Source organism: Balaenoptera ricei, chromosome 8 (genome assembly GCF_028023285.1).
Source record: "Balaenoptera ricei isolate mBalRic1 chromosome 8, mBalRic1.hap2, whole genome shotgun sequence".
NCBI lineage: Eukaryota > Metazoa > Chordata > Mammalia > Artiodactyla > Balaenopteridae > Balaenoptera > Balaenoptera ricei.
The window spans coordinates 86,500,827-86,518,133 of record NC_082646.1 but is presented as its reverse complement, the minus strand read 5'-3'; the positions used below and the strand labels follow the sequence as shown (position 1 = coordinate 86,518,133).

General features: G+C 33.4%; 1 protein-coding gene and 1 pseudogene across 3 annotated transcripts in view; one reads left to right on the top strand and one right to left on the bottom strand.

Moving 5' to 3' along the window:
• IMMP1L (inner mitochondrial membrane peptidase subunit 1) overlaps positions 1-17,307 on the top strand; it is a 73,490-nt gene that overhangs the window by 20,224 nt on the left and 35,959 nt on the right. The window lies entirely within an intron of this gene.
• Positions 266-9,869, bottom strand: LOC132369521 (lipid transferase CIDEB-like; annotated as a pseudogene).

Here is a 17,307-nt window from a genome sequence, read left to right as displayed (position 1 = left end):
CTGGGGACAAGTTTGTAGCCTTTCAGGGTAAGTGGGAGGCTGGAAAGATCGCTAGGAAAGGACAGCATTCTTGAGGAAAGTGTATAGGCTAGGCATGGAAAGCATTATGCTGATGGGACCTATCACAGTGCTGTCAGAGAATAATGGGGGAAATCAGGTGAGTTATCTAGTCTGCACTGTCTCCAGGTCTCCAAACCTGATGCTGACACAGTCCTCACAGGGTATCTCTTGGAACGAGTCTGGGGCAGGAACTCAGAGCCCCTTCTCAGTAGGGATGGAGGGGACCCTGCTGCTGCCACTGTCACTGCTCAGCCTCCTCCACTGCATGGCAAAGGGTGGAGGAAATTCCCAGCAATGTGGCCCAGGCCTTGCAGCAGCATCATGGAGGTTCAACTGGATGAGCTCCCTGAGTACTTTCTTTGGGCCAAATACTTGAAAGTCACAACTCATGGAGTAGATCCTGTAGAGTGTGGCTTTGATGTTCAGGCCAAAGAGGTCTCAAGGGTTTTGCTTGTATATGTTCAAGGTAGTGAGGGCAATGTCCTTGCTGTGCTTGGGCTTCTCCCAGCCTAGGCCATATGATAGCACCTACTCCTGCTGCGGCTCCAACTCTGCTTGAACTCCAGCATCATCAGGCATGTATCCTCTTCCAACAATTGGAAGAAGTCCTCGCAGTCCACAGAGGTCCCATCCTCATCTATCACCAGTGTTAACCACAGGGTCTCCAGTGCTTTGTCTAGTAGTTCCTGGCAGGTGGCAGCTGTGATCACAGACACAGAAAGGTGGCTAGAGTGGTGGAGCTGGGGTCCAGACCCTACAGCCAGTCTTGGAGCTCATATTGGATCCTGATTTGAGCTTGGAGACTGCGACCACCTTTGTACTTCCCTTTGGGTTGGTGCTAGATTGCTACAGTGTGACACTGCTACAGCTGTGGGGTGCCCCTGTGGGGTAGCATGGGACACAGATGGGCCCACTGGTGAGCCCCATTGTCTGGAATCATATGCATTCTTTCTTCCTTTACCCAGCATTATGTTTTGAAGATCATCTACATAGTTGCATGTAGTTTTATTTTATTCATTTTCATTATCATGTGTTATTCCTTTGGAATGAGTATGACAGAATTCATCCATTCTGTTGTTGGTGGATGTTTGGGTTCTTTCTGGTGTTTGGCTATTATAATTAACATTTCCATGAACGTTCTTTTACATATCATGTGTTGATTTTTATGTGTCAAGTGGAAAAAGGTCATATATTTTCAGGTTAAAGATAATTGATTATAGTAGTATTTTAAATTAATTTAAATGAGTGCATGAAAAAGTTGTTGTATCCTGAGAGTGACACATATTAAATGTTGGAAAAGATTCTGAAGTGATCATAATTTCTTTACTGTAGGCCTTACATATATGGTAGAGTACCATGTAACTTGTGACAGTTTAAAAATAGTATATGTGTAGTAGATATACAGATACAGATATAGGACCTAATGTAGTAACTCTTTTACTTTATTAGCACTTTGATTCCATTTACTATTATGTTATGTTTTCTATAACTTCTTCACTTTACTGGTGAAGAAACTAAGGAGAGCTAAAGAGATTGAGTGAATTGCACAAAGTTATTTAGCAGGTTGGAGCTAGAAACCAGACCAACCTGTGTACTTAGTGGCAGTCACAATTTAAAGAAAACAAAGTGAAAAGTGAAATCAGGATATATTCTTGAGTGTGTCCAGCCATTGAAGTGGAGAATTTGCATGACTAGCTTTAAGAAATTATCAGGTATTCTTTTAACTCTTAACCAAGAAGTGGCCTTGCACAGGGAATTGTATGTTTAAAGGCCCCCAAAATGTTACTGCACTTTATCACAATTCATCTTCTGAAAGGCAACTGTGGTATATTCTAACTTTGAGAATTTTACTTAGAGTAATTCCTCATTCATTGGGCTGTTATTAACAAGTGGTGTACTATTTCCTCATCTGTTAATTTTGTGAATAATTGAATCTTATCCTTTTGTGTGCCAAAATTTATTTCATATGAATTTTTTTTATAAAATGTTTTTGAAATATAAAATGTACCCTTCTGTCTTCTTAAACAGAACAAATTGAGTATAATGTAAGTTGTTTTTGTTTTTGTTTTTTTTGATGGCTCAGAGTTGTTATTGTGAACATCAGTCATTTCACAGAATTTATGTGATTTCCTCAGAGACCGTTATGCTGTCTAGGACTGTTTTCCTAAATTGTCCTAAACTGATAACTTTTATGTCCTGGGTGCTGCTTACGATGTGTTTTTGTTGTTGTTATTTTGTTTTGTTTTACCTTTGTTAGGTAACTCTTGTTTTTTGCTCAGTGCATTATACTGACTCTAATGTAAAAATCAGCATTTACCTAACATATTCATTGGTTAGGTGAGAGCTTAAGTATGGTCTGCCCCATCTACTGATTAAGGGCATACAAAGTAAATTTAAAATTTACTTTGAGGTCAGCAACTTGTCTTGCTGCTTTGTTCCAAGAGACTGAGATTATCTCACAACTGATTTCTGGATGATTGAAATGCAACATAGATTTGCATGTATCAATACTGTGGTATCCTTATTTGGGGAATAAAAATTATCATGTACATATTTTCTTATAAAACAGTGATATTGAAACTGGATTTACTTAAGGATTCCTTAAATAGGAAGTCCAGTGAACTTAAGTGGTTGTTTTTAATGATAAAATATTGGACAGGATGGGCTTTGAAATAAAAACAATGTATTAGGTGACATTGCCTATTGAAAATGTCAGTCTTAAAGATTAAACCACCTTTGAAATGATAGCTTTGTAAAGGAAAATATAGAAGTAACATAGATTTGGTTTCCTGAAAGCATTTAAGTGCTTCAGGAAAACATTCATTTAAAAGTGAAATACATTTGACTGCTTTCCCAATTATAAAGTACTGAATGTGAATTTAAAGGAAAAAAATTGGGATGGGGGTGTATATTTGTTTTTAAATGAAAGGAGATATTGGGAAGAGAGATAGACAGTTGCTATCCCAGCACATTAGGCATCAATATGATGATTTCCTACATCAGCGATATTTTTCCAACTTGAAAATTAAGTCAGCAAATTTTACATATGCATTTGGGGAAAAATAAACAAAGAACTTCATATAGTTTTTTCCAATGAGAAGATCTTTGAGAATTGCCTAATGAACAAAATAGGCCCAAAGAAAAGAATAGCTTTTTCTGGTATACATCTGAGATGTATATGTGGTGGAAGCAAAATGACACAGCCCCCATAGAAGAAAAATTAGCAATTTCTAGAGAAAGACCAATGCATTTACATACTTGTCTCAACCAATTCTGGGAATTTATTACAGATACACTTATGTACTTTTAAAATAACATATGCATAAAAGTTTTCATTGTAGCTTTTTTTATAGTAGCAAAAGATTGGAAACATCCCTAATGTCTATCAGTAGGGTACTGGTTGAATGAACTCTGGCATAGCTGTACAGTGAAGTACTCTACAGCTGTAAAAAGAGAAAGGATGTTCTCTATATGAAGATTTGGAAAGTTTTCAAGCGTACATTGTTATTTGAAAAGAGCAAAGTTCAAGCAGAGTATATGGTAAACTACTTTTTGTATAAAGGAGGAGAGGAATAAGATATATTCATAATTGCTTATATTTGCATAAAGAAAATCTGGAGAGGTATACAAAATCTAAATCTTGTATGTGGATGGGTAAGGAAAACAAAGTAGATGGGGCTTTTACTGTATATCTGTTAGATTGTTTTTAATTTTTGAATTTGTGACTATGTTACTAGTTAAAAATAGTTTTATTTGTTAGTCAAATGAGAGAGAGAAAGAAAGGGATAAACCTGCTATATTTCCCACAAAATTAGCCAGTTTTATTCCTTTATCCCCAGAGCCTGGGAGATAGTAAGCACTGAATAAATATTTATTATACAAGTAAAAAGTGAATTATATAATCATTAGGTGATCTCTTTTAGCTTCTTTCTTTTTTTTTTTATAATTTATTTTTGGCTGCGTTGGGTCTTCGTTGCTGTGCATGGGCTTTCTCTAGTTGCGGAGAGTGGGGGCTACTCTTCATTGTGGTGCGCGGGCTTCTCATTGCGGTGGCTTCTCTTGTTGCAGAGCACAGGCTCTAGGTGCGTGGGCTTCAGTAGTTGTGGCACATGAGCTCAGTAGTTGTGGCTCACGGGCTCTAGAGTGCAGGCTCAGTAGTTGTGGCTCATGGGCTTAGTTGCTCTGCGGCATGTGGGATCTTCCCAGACCAGGGCTCGAACAACCCGTGTCCCCTGCATTGGCAGGTGGATTCTTAACCACTGCGCCACCAGAGAAGCCCTTAGCTTATTTCTTAAAGTATCTTTTCAATATGAGAAAAACGGTGTTGTAAATCGTCTGTTGATTCCAGTATAGAAGTAAGGGAAAATATTTAAGTGGGAAATAATGAGATGTATATTGTCAAATTATCATGAAGTTTCATTTAATTTGTAGGATATTGATATTAAAGAATTATATTTTAACTTCACTGAAAAGTAAAATAAATGTTTTCAAAAGATTCCCATTAAACTAGGTAATAAGCTTTCATAATAAATAAAAACTTATGAAATTTGAGGGCAATGGGGAAAACGGCAAACATATTCTTTATACTGCCTTATCTTTTATGCTACTTTAGTTTCACACATAAGGGCAATTTTTCAGTCCTGAGACTATTTTAGAAGCTCTGTTATAATAGCAGCAGCACCAGCAGCTACTCTGACACAAAGGCCAGTTATCTCTGCAAATATGGTATTGTAGCTTGGGAGCTGGGGAAGATAATAGGGTGAATAGCTGTTGCTCCTCCATTTATAAGAGTTCAGGAACTTATCTTACCTATTGGTTTGAAAAATTGATTATTCAAATAAGTAGTATAAGAACCTTTAGTTTTCACCTTTAGATTATACATACATTAGTTGTTTCTAAATTTATGACAAGGATTTTGACTACCTTTGTATATCTGTATTTGTGTGCAAAAATTGCATTTTTAAAGAAAGCTATATATATGGAAAAGTGTACATATTGTAAGTGGATGGCTCAATGAATTTTTCAGAAACCAAATACAATTATGCAACCAGCACCCAGATACGAAAAAGTACATTATCAGCACTCTAGAAGACACCTCCATGCTCTCTTCCAGCCACTGTCTCCCTCCCTGCGCAAGGATTACCACTGCCTTGACTTTTAATAGCGTAGATTAGTTTTGCTTGGTTTTGTATTTTATGTATAGAATTATACAGTATAATTTTTTTGTCTGGTTTCCTTTGTTCAACATTATGTCTTGAGATTCATCTACATTGTTGCATGTAGTTGTAATCTGTTCATTTTCATTGCTGCATTCCATTATATGACTATATCAACTATTTTTTATCTATTCTGTTAATGGACATTTGGGTGATTTCCATATAATGTTAAATATAAACATTCTAATACGTATCTCCTGATTAATATATTTATGGTTTTCTGTTGAGCATATGTGTAGGAGCAAAATTACTGGATCATAAGTACGTTTATTTCCAGCTTTTATCAAAATTGCCAGTTTTCTGAAATGGTTGTACTAATTTACATTCATATGAGAGTTCAAGTTGCTCTGTGTCTTTGCTAACGCTCCCTTTTCCCCATCTTTTTCATCTTTCAATTCTGGTGGGTATAAAGTAGTAAATCATTATACTGTTTTAATTTCTAGTTCCCTGATGATTGATGATATTGAGCACTTTTTCATATGTATATTGACTATTTGGTTATTCTCTTTTGTGAAGTGCCTGTTCACTTCTTTTGCCCGTTTCTTTGTTGGGGTGTCTTTTTCTTTGATTTGTAGGAGTTCTTTATACAGAATATGAGTCCTTCATTTTTATAGGTATTGCAAATATTTCTCCAACTCTGAGGTTTGCCTTTTCAATCTATTAATAGTGCTTTTGATGAACAGAAGTTTATGACTTTAAAGTAGTCTAGTTTGTTATTTATGTTTAGTGCTTTTTACGTCTTACTTAAGAAATAATTGTCTACTCCAAGGATGTTCTGTGTTCTGTGTTTTTCTCTAAAAAGTGTTGTAATTTTACCTTTTGCATCTGTAATTTTTAGCCTGTATTTTCATGTTAGGCAGTTTTGCTTCTCTTTTTAGACTCAATCTATGTCTCTAGACAGAAAAACAAAGTGGACTTTTGTAAATGAACATAATTATGTACCACCTGCAAAATACCCCCTTAAGAAAAGAGTGTGTAATCTGTGTTTACCTTACCTGCAGCTTTAATGTACTGCTTTATTTATTTGTTTGTTTGTCTTTAAGGAAAGTTTACTAGAAAATCCAGGAAAGAATTTCTGGGGTGGGAAAATGTTATGATTTTCAATATTTTTAATAATTCTAGTATTCATAAAAATGTTTATCCATGAAATTTTGTGAAGTATTTACAGATGTAATTCCAGTTACCTCATTTGGGTATAGTTTACTCTGTTAAAGTTTAGGATATTTAATTGAGGAGAAAAATTAGGTTTTACCTTTTGTCATCAAAGCGATATGATTGCTGTCTATTATATTTGAAAATTATTTTTATAAGCTTTTTTTTTAAACATCTTTATTGGGGTATAATTGCTTTACAATGGTGTGTTAGTTTCTGCTTTATAACAAAGTGAATCAGCTATACATATCCATGTATCCCCATATCTCCTCCCTCTTGCATCTCCCTCCTACCATCCCTATCTCACCCCTCTAGGTGGTCACAAAGCACTGAGCTCATTTCCCTGTGCTGTGCGGCTGCTTCCTACTATATAAGCTTCTTTTTAATTATTTTGATTTTAAGTAGGATTTCTTGTGAGCATCCATTTGTGTACAAGTTAACATTCATAAGGGCTTCAGTGATACTTTTTATTATTCAAAAATATTTTAGGTATTTGTTCTATGTGCTATTATTTATATTGCAGCAAAGTGTTTTTATATACCCTGGTATTTTAGTTTTTAATCTTGTCAGTAATGTTTATTGTTAACTTCATGGTTATTGTATTACTTAATTTTACATTTATATTTCATGAGAGTAATTGCCTATTTAAAAATGTATTTTGTCTCTGATCACAGTGCTGAAATTAAAGAAAGGTGATTGTACTTGACTCTTAACTAAGCACCTAGATATTTTTCACTTGTCATCTACATTTTTTAGTTTAAAGCATAACATTAAATATAATTTTATACTGGCTTTTATTTTAATTCATGCATTTGAAAACTGAAATTCAGATAAAAGATATTTTCAAAATAAATTCAGCATATTATTTATGAGTGGAGCAACACATTAGCATTGGGTTCACAATAGATCATATCGCTTTTATTCCATCTTACAAGCTTAGCAGCACAAACAGAATAATCAACATATTATTTGGCTGTCATCTGCTGAACAGAAACCAGAGATCACAAGGAGGTTTTCCCTAGCTGTGGTGATGGCCTTTTTGTTCCAAGCCTCCATCTGGGAGGGCCATGGTGTGTTATCATATGGAACGCGGGGTTTTCTGTAATCTGCTTAGCTGCACTGCAGTTTGAATCTTCATTCCATGTTTGTGTAATTTATAATTTTAATGAGACCATGGCTCTTGTGGGCTTTGAAATATATTAAAAGCTCTTTTGTGCATATGCTTTTGTTCTTGCTTAATAGGCTCAGTGTATTTAAAACTGATGAATTTTTATTCATGAATTTGGATGTCTGGGGATTAACTTAGACTGAATATCATTGCACTCATATATTGATGACTAGAAAGTTTTTTATTGTTATTATTTTGGGGTTTTTTTGTGTGTCTGTGTGTGTCTATGTCTGTGTGATACTTGTAACCAGAAAAGAAAAGAACTTAAATAATTTTAAAAGGATAGGAAAAAGTGGCATGGCTAGGTCATGAAGAATTGATTTAGAGTTTACCCATATTATTTATTGATACTCATATTTCATCTTTAGTCTTAGTATTTTAGATACATATTATGAAGGAATAATTATGAAAAAGCAACTTTTAAATGAGTTAATACCTTATGTACTATTGTTTATATTGAAATAATATTCCAGTGTGTGACAAAGATAGACTTTGTGTTTTAATTGTATGATATCAATTGTCTGTGGTCATACTAAATCAGCCGTTAACTTTCTTGAATTAAATTAGGTATATGTTTTATATTTTAACTATTTACAGTTTGCCTTGTTTCTGTAAAACACTTTTGATTAATGGACTATTTTTTCTTTACCTACATTGATGAAATGATGAGAAGACTAATGAAAAAGCAGTTTTCTAGTAATTTATAAAATTGATCTTTTAAATTTTGCTAAAATTCTGAAATATACTAAATGCTTCAAATCTCTATTATAGTTATTACTTAATGTAGTTTTAAAATTTGAATATAAACAATTATATAGCACCTTAGGCAAAAATCACGGCCCTTTCTAGATCCAGACTTTTTTGAAGTTGCTGTTTATTGGACTCATTGAGGGATAACACACAGACCTTACTAGTCTTTTATGAAGTTGCCCAAGCTGTGTTTTTTCTAAAAACCTTTGTTTACTGGGTTAAAGCATTTTTGTAACTATAAAACATTCTTTTTTGGTACATGTTGGTCATTGATTTGGCTGGTCCCTTCTTCTCCCCCACTACCCTTAAGCTAGAAATACGAAATAGAAAATAAATGACAACATTTTGTTTTTCTTTACTAGGCTTTTCTATCAGATTTGATACTGGAATGTTTGTTTTTCCATAATAACCCTCTGCTTTAGTGTTTTTATTAGTAGTACAATTTCAGTTAGCTTAGGAGTATGTTATTGAAATTGTATGATCTGCTAGAGCAGTGCTGTATGCATGTCATATATATATATTATTTAACCCATTAGATCCAAAATATTATCATTTCAACATGTAATTAATACAAAATATTTTATTCTTTTTTTGTACTGTCTTCAGAGTTCAGTGTATATTTTACACTTACAGTACATCTCAGTTTGGACTAGTCACATTTCAAGTGCTCGATAGCCATATGTAGCTAATGGCTACCTTATTGAACAGTGTAGCTCTAGAGTATTACATATAAAAATCGTAACAGAAATGTGTATTTTTTGCATTCTTCATTAATTTTCTTGTAATATCCTAATAAAGGTAATCAAAGACTATTCATGTGCTATAAAGTTGAAATTACATATAGTGTTTTTTATAGCTCTAGCACTGATAATATTGGTGCCTGATTCATACACAAAATCAGAATTATGTCACCTGACTCAGTATTTATCAGATATTACAGAGCTATGCTTACAGGTATTGTGATGATAAGGAGATAATAATGGCCAGTGTAATGGATGTAGTATGTTCCTCAACAATTGTGGGCAAATCAAACTTGTCAAATAAGTCATATTTCAGGTATACCGAGCAGCTTAATTTTATAAGAATCCCATGGCAAATCTTGATACTTCTTTTTTTCTTTAAATAAAGTTGGGAACTCCTTCTCACATTCTTAGAATTTTTCTGGGTGGGTATTTGTGTGAATGAATATGAATCTCTCTTTTCATATATGTTTGCTTAGAATTGGTATAGCTTTCACTTTCTTGGCAGAAAACTGAACATAAAGTATTGTTTTTTAAATATTTCTAGGATTCCATACATTTTAAATGCTCTGTATATATATAAATATAAGGAGAGGTTACTTCACTGTATACTTTAAAAGTATACAGTTAAGAATTATAAAACTCTGAATTACAATTGATTTGAATTTATTCAAATATTTTAAAGTATAAAATGAACAAGATGATTTGTATAAAATACTGTTACTGTAACTACTTTATAAAAAAGTAGAGGCCTTATTATATGTAACTGACCTTCTTGTTCATGTATGGTTTAGGGAGAAAATCCTGTTTGTGAAACCTCTGAATAATTCACATTTTCTAAATTTTGAGGGAAATGAGCTAATTTTTATGTAATCTAACTTTTATGTAGATATTGGCTGATGCCTGTTGTATCCTTTTACTCACTTAAATTTTTATTGACTTCTCTTTGTAACTTATACATTTAAAGTGTTGGCACAAAATGTTGAACTGTTCTTTAAACAATGCCTCTAGTTTCTTGGAGATGATAAATCCATCCATTGATTTCTTAATTTTATTATGTACACAGTCAATTGTAATCCAAGATTACAGCAAACAAGATGTTAATTTCTAGCCATAATCTATGTACATTTCAATTACAGAGCATGATTGTTCTAGAAGCACAGAATAAAAAGGAATAACATTTGTGCTATCCTCACCGGAGCTGTCAATAAAAGATGTAATAGGGGATTTAGGAATCTGGAAATGGCCAACTAATTTATGTGAATCTATTTTATTTCAGCTAGAAAGACCAAGGTCTTTTTCGTCTGCACTGCATATTGCAGAGCACAGGCTGTCTATAGAAAACCAGGCGGCTGCATATGGATAGTCCCTTGATATCATTCACTTGCTGTGTAATCTTATTATGCAAAGTTCTAATCTTCACCTAGAATGAATGCCTCTGGGTCAGAATATAGTCATATCAGGGTTTTTGAGGTCATGTTTTGTGATCCTTAGCTTATTCTTCTAAGTAGGGCTGGGATTTAAATGGTATTCCCCAGACGCCAGCAGATAGACAGCAGAACCTGCTGCCTTTTTGGAAGACAAGACCAACATGAGGTCTCTAGTAGGATTAAACTTGATTTGTAGCTGTAGGATTTTTTAACAGATGTATTATTGGACAGGGAATAGGGGGCCACCAGCACAGCAAAATTGAATCACGACTGGCATTCTCAGGGAGTTTGCTGTCTGCTAAAGCAGCAGCTGCATGTGGATTTGACTTCTTTCAGGTGAAGCGACTTCCAGTCATTTGGAAAGGATGGGATGAAAAGGAACCTTGGTGATAATTTTGATGTCTGCAAGATTTAGTGCCAGTGTAATGGGATTATCCGTAACACCTTCACTGCAGAAAAAGCCACCTGGCACTGTAACTGGCAGCAACTGAGAACTAATCCTTTCCCATCTCTTGGATGTCATTCATGAAGCTCAAAGCGATTTCTATCCTGCTAACTATGATTAATTTTATAAACAACAACAACAAAAATCAGGTGATCAAGGCAAAGAATATGCTTTTTTATTATTTAAAATATGTTGCCTTATTATAAGCTATATGACTCAAAATTATGGAAGACATATATAGACTATAAACTATGTATGACTTAAAATGTATTAAAATGTTCAAATAGAAAAGTTGATTATTGTCTTTTATACTTTTTCTAGTTTGGTGATACAGTGTATTTGCTATTGGTAAAGATTTGTATTTGACATTAAATATTAGTTTAAAGACTTTAGTGTTCTTTTAGATATGAGGCCATTATCAATAAATCCTACTGTCTATAGGTATAAGGAATTGGAGTAATTTGTTTTGTCATACGTTTTACCTGTTTTATGACTGCTTCAATTCCTGCTGATTAAATGTTTTTAGTGAATAAAATGTTTAATGATATCAAAATATATCGACATATACTTTTGATAATTAAGGAAATGCTGGCTCAAATTGCTGATAAAAAAGGCTCTTTGTGAAAGTGTATGATCTTATGTAAAAGTCATAAAATAGTTAATATTAATACTGAATGACTATTTTTTAAAATCAGAAATTCTTAGTCAAAGTTTTCCTTTAGCAGATGGGGGTTTAGTTACTTGCTCTAGAATCATGTATTAGTTAATTGAGGTTTTCTTTTTTTAAGCATTTTATTTGAACCAAAAACTTTATCAACTACTTTGTTTAGAGGTGTTAATTATTTTAATATTCTTCTCTTACATGGTCCAGAATAAACTGAGAGAAAATGAAGTGAAATTATCCCATCAGTCACCCAAACAGTATGCAACATAACTGCCAAGACTGGAAAAGATAATTAGTGTTGTCAGTGTTATGATCCTGGAATACTTTTAAAATATTTATTCATAGGACTTGATTTTTATCTTATTGTGTTTTTTGATTTAGTAGCTTTATATTTGAAAAAATAGATTATAAAACCTTAATCTTAATGTTTTTAAACTTAAAAATCTTAAATATAGGTGACTAAAGTATTTTTGAAATTATAAGAATAACTGAAATATAATCATCCATTATGCATAATATATTGATTTACTTGTAGCCTCTGTTTATGTGTAGTACTTTTTACTTTTCTCCATATGAGGTCTTTATCCAAAAAAAATAATAAAATATAATAAATTTATGTAGCGATCGTTGGTCAAACCTACCTAGCAAATTTGTTATTCTTAATGAATTTTTTTTTAACTGGTTCCAAGCTATTGTATTCCAAAATGTGTTTCTTCATTGGTTGTCACATTTAAAATGAATGAATGAGAAAGCTTAATAATATTTCTACTGAACTGCATTATGTTCGTTTATAAAGGACTTCTTTAGCCTTCTGTTTGTATTTTTACTATTTGAAAAGCTGTTTATGTAAAATTCTATTACACTGAAAAGATCTATTCATGAAATAAGTGGACTAAAAGCTTTTTCTTATCCTCATAATATAATCACTTGTATTTTAAATATACAATATTTGGTTTATGTGTAATTTCAAATTATTTTGTCAGATAGTATATTTCTCAGGGTAACTTTCTATGGTAGTTAATAGTATTATATAATTATTTCAAAAAAGTAGCTTTCCTTTCAAAATAAAATTTGTCTCAAAACCTTTATTAAACATGGTCACTGTTTACTTTTCTGTTTTTTAATCAGCTGTTTACTGAGTGGCATTTGAGAATTAGTGTTTTTTCCTTCCCTGTCCTAGCCATTATTATTTGATTAGAAATGGTTATCTCCTTTGGAAAGTCCCAAATAAACTCACCTTAATTAAATTCATTGTAAACATATAGGGTCTTCTCAGTGACATACATTCTTTTCAAATAGGTATCGGTTACTTGAATTTAATACCTTGTTGATAACATAAAGTTGACTTATCTTTAAAAGCTACAGCTAATAAATTTATTGCACAGGTGACTCATAATGTGTCAATAAAAGTTAAGGGAGTTACTTTTGGAGATAAGAAAAAGGGATATAGGATGGGAGAAATGAAGAAAATTTTTAAAAAATAAGTCAATTGTAACAGTAGAGCAGGATGGGAATCATAGGACTTACTATTTAAGACATGATAAACTTTTTTTTCTTTTTTGGTAATTTGTGAGCCTTAGTATTACCTCTAAAGGGCCATGCATGAACTGTAGACTGGCACACGACAGCTAGCCTATAATAATGCTAAATGATATTTCTTCCATTTGAATGAATATCCTTCAACTATTGCTTATACAACTTGTATATTGTTCTGAAATAGATGGATTATATAGCCATTGGGGAATTATTGGTAAATGAATGGGGTGGTTTTGGTATTTCACTGTTTGGAAGCTGGTACTTAATTGTATTAAAAGTGTCAAGTGCTTATGCTTTATAAACGTAGAATGAGTTTTGATTTTGTATATATATGTATAAAAAGTGAACTTCAGAAAATAATATTGGATTTTCAAAATCATTGAAATGTTAGCATTATACAGTTTATTTGATGATGAAAATTTATAGAATTATTCCAAAGTTAACATTTAGTTTAAAAATAATGAATGGTTAAATTTTGTCAAGTTTCTGAAAATGGTGAGTATGTCTCAGTGGTCTCAAATGACAGCACAAAGTTCTTTACTGGGTTTCCTTCCTGGGAGCTTATTAAAACTACTGATTCTGCAGCCTTGCTCCCACAAATTCTAATTCATTAGCTCCATGATGAGAGCCTGAAATTTGGATTTTAAATTAGGTTCTTGAGTTATTTTGATGCTGCAGTCAAATTTAAAGCAGTATTCACTGCTTTAAACCTTAAAGTGCTGTCAATTATTTCCTCTGAGAATGAATCAAAATAAATAGATTTAAATAAAATTTTCATTGATTATGGGGATAAGTGCTCCTTGAATTTGCAGTTCTAGAATATAAAAAAATATCCTCTGCACACGTCTTACAGTAGATTTAACATTACAGATGTGAACAATTCATGAGCAGCCTTGAAGGTGATTTTGAAATGGCAGGAATTTGAATTGCTTTGATGGAGAGGCTGCTGTGTGAGAGTGAATTATTTAGCTATTGAACAGAGTACACCACTCAACATCCATGTCTTAATGAGTCTTTGTTGTTCTCTTCTTGTCACGGTAACTTCCATTCACGGTCAGAAATGGACATATATCTTTCAGTTACTTTGTATAGATAGATATAATTCTATGGGAAAAGTGTATTTTGTTGTAGATATTCTTGAATTTTAGAAATCATAGAACTCTCAGGAATGTCATAAGTCTGCTGTTTTTTCTTGTCCAAGTGAAGGTAAATGTAGCAAAACTATGATGTTGGGATTTGTCTTCTTCTTCACATTCTACTCTCTTCTCACCTTTTCTTAATGTGAATCCTTCTTTAAATGCTAATATATTCACTAACTATTCCATTTATCAAAACAAAAATAGTATGATATTAATCACTTCTTTGATTGACTGCTTATACTTTAAAATAAATGAATTTCTGTAAACTGATAGTCTCAATTAACCCTGACACTTCACATTTTTTCCTGTTTCTGAAACAAAACGCTTTCTCTTCTTTTCGAAGGAATTCCAGACCTGAACCATCAGGTGGATGTTTTCTTTGTGGCTTTGGGTATTCTGAAATCATTGTAAAGGCTACTTTAATGGTTAGATGTAAATCAAGATCTTAGACTTGTACCCCTATTCCCAGAAACTTCTAAGGATGAAGAAATGTCTACTTGTTTTTCAGCTTCTAGAGTTCACTCTGCTCATCTTTTTAGCTAGTTTTAACATCAGTCCAACCTCTCTCCCATGCCTATTTTATAAGTAGTCTCCAACAAAGTTCTTTGATTTTTATTGAGAGGCAGTAGAGCATAGTGGTGGACTTTAGAACCCAACCTCCTTGTTTTGAATTCTGGCTCTGCTGTGTATGAGCTGTGTGATTTTGAATAGTTCCTTAACCTTTCTGTCCCTCAGTTTCTTTATCTGTAAAATGAGATACTTGATAAAATGAGTTCTCATAGAGTTATTGTAAGAATTAAGTGAGTTAATATATGTAACTAGAACAGTGCTTGGCACTCAAGAACTACTATTTAAGTATTTGCTGTTATTGTTGTTACTGTTATTTTGGTTGGTATTTGAGGATTTTTTATGTATATTGAAAGAAGCCATTATTACCTACACCCGACAAAGTGTTTTCTAACTTTATGTTATAGGAAGAAAAAATTTTAAAATCTATAATGTAGATATAGAACATTGAAAGTAGACAACAACCTTGCTCCCTTATGCCAGTATTATGTGGAGTTTTACTATATTTTAATCAGAGTCTCTTAAAGGTTTTCTGGGGAGGATTATTGTACATTTCCTCTCCTGTATTATGTGGCACAGTCACAATTTTAAATTTTCATTTCTTTTTTTCTAGCTTTTCTATTAGTTATCTGGTAGAGTACACAGGCTCCCCATTAAAGGAATTGGTTCTCTACATTAATAACTCAGTTTTTTATTGAAGTATAGTTAATTTACAATGTTGTGTTAGTTTTAAGTGTGTAGCAAAGTGATTCAGTTATACATATATACTTTTTCAGATTCTTTTCCATTATAGGTTATTACAAGATATTGAGTATAGTTATCTGTGCTGTACAGTAAGTTCTTGTTATTTACCTATTTTATATATAGTAGTGTGTAAATGTTAATCCCAAACTCCTAATTTATCTAACTCAGTTTTTTAAAAATGTAAATGTAATAGGGAATAAAAAGTAATAAATTCTGTTTCTTGGGTGGAGTAAAATTCTATATGCCAAAGCTTCCCAACTTTTTTCACAGCACACATGGGATATGGTAAGTTATCTGGCACACAGTAATAAATGACTAGATGAGCAAGGCTGCTCAAGGATAGAAGTGGCCATTGGCCACCTGGGAGCTTAGAGCAGTTGTTCTCAAATTTTGTTTCAGAATCACCTGGAGAACTTGTTAAAACAGACTGTTGAGCAACACTCCCATTCTGATTACGTAAATCTTGAGTTTGGCCCAAGAATTTGCACTTCAAACAAATGCCTGCTGATCTGGGGCCCACACTTTGATAACTACTGGTTTAGTGTGTAGGTGTTTTGATGAGGCAGGTAGAATAATTCCACCCCTCACTCCAAGATATCCATGTCTTAATCCCTAGAACATGTGAATATGTTACCTTACATGGCAAAAAGGACTTTGCAGATGTGATTAAATTAAGGAATGTGAATGAGGAGATTATCATGGATTATCTGGGTGGCCTCAGTTTAATCACAGGGGTTCTTAAGAGTGGAAGAAGATGGCAAAATAAAGCCAGAGAGTTAGAGGGAGATGTGACCAAGGAAGAATGGTCAGAGAAATGCAGTGCTGCTTACTTTGAAGTCGGAAGAAGGGGACCATGAGCCAAGGAATGTTTGTAGCTTCTAGAAGCTGGAAAAGGCAAGGAAATGGATTCTTCCCTAGAACTTCCAGAAGGGAATGCAGCCCTGCCAAACCTTGATTTTTAGTTCAGTGAGACCCATAGTGGACTTCTGACCTACAGACTGTAAGATAATAAATTTGTGTTGTTTTAAACCACTAACTTTATGGTAATTCGTTACAGAAGCAATAGAATACTAGTACATCTGTAACCAGTTCTCAGTTTACCAGCTTGCTTTATGCTGAGAGTTCTCAATCTCTGCTCTTGACCTCAGCTCATGAGATTGAGAAGATAAAAACCTGAATTAAGAGCTCCTTCATTTTTCTACCATCAAACTGACAAAACTATCAATATTCGAACACAGCTTTTATAATTGTATACTTTAAGAGCGAATTTCATGGCATGTGAATTATATCTCAATTTTTTTTAAAAAAAGGCCTTCCCACTCCAACATTATAGAAAATATTGTGGGAGTTCTCATTGATGTTGTATTCTTCCTATGAAAATTCAGAGTTTTTGTTTTGTTCTTCCTCAGCCAGGTAGTGTGTGAACAGGTTACTTTAATCCTGTCAAGGGTGGGTTGTATTCTTTGTTAAGGCTGATCACTTTCAGTTTTGCCCTCACTCTTCAATGGTAACCCTATACTGCAGTCATAACCAGCATGGCCAACCTTGGAGGGTCTTGAAGTCCAACCCTTGTCTCCCTCACATTGCGTGGTATTCTGTGGTTGCTAACATCTCTGTTTAGGTTTTTAGCCTTTTATTTGCTGCTTTCTACTGAGGTTCTGGAGTCTCACTCTCCTCAGGTAGCAATTTAGGAGTT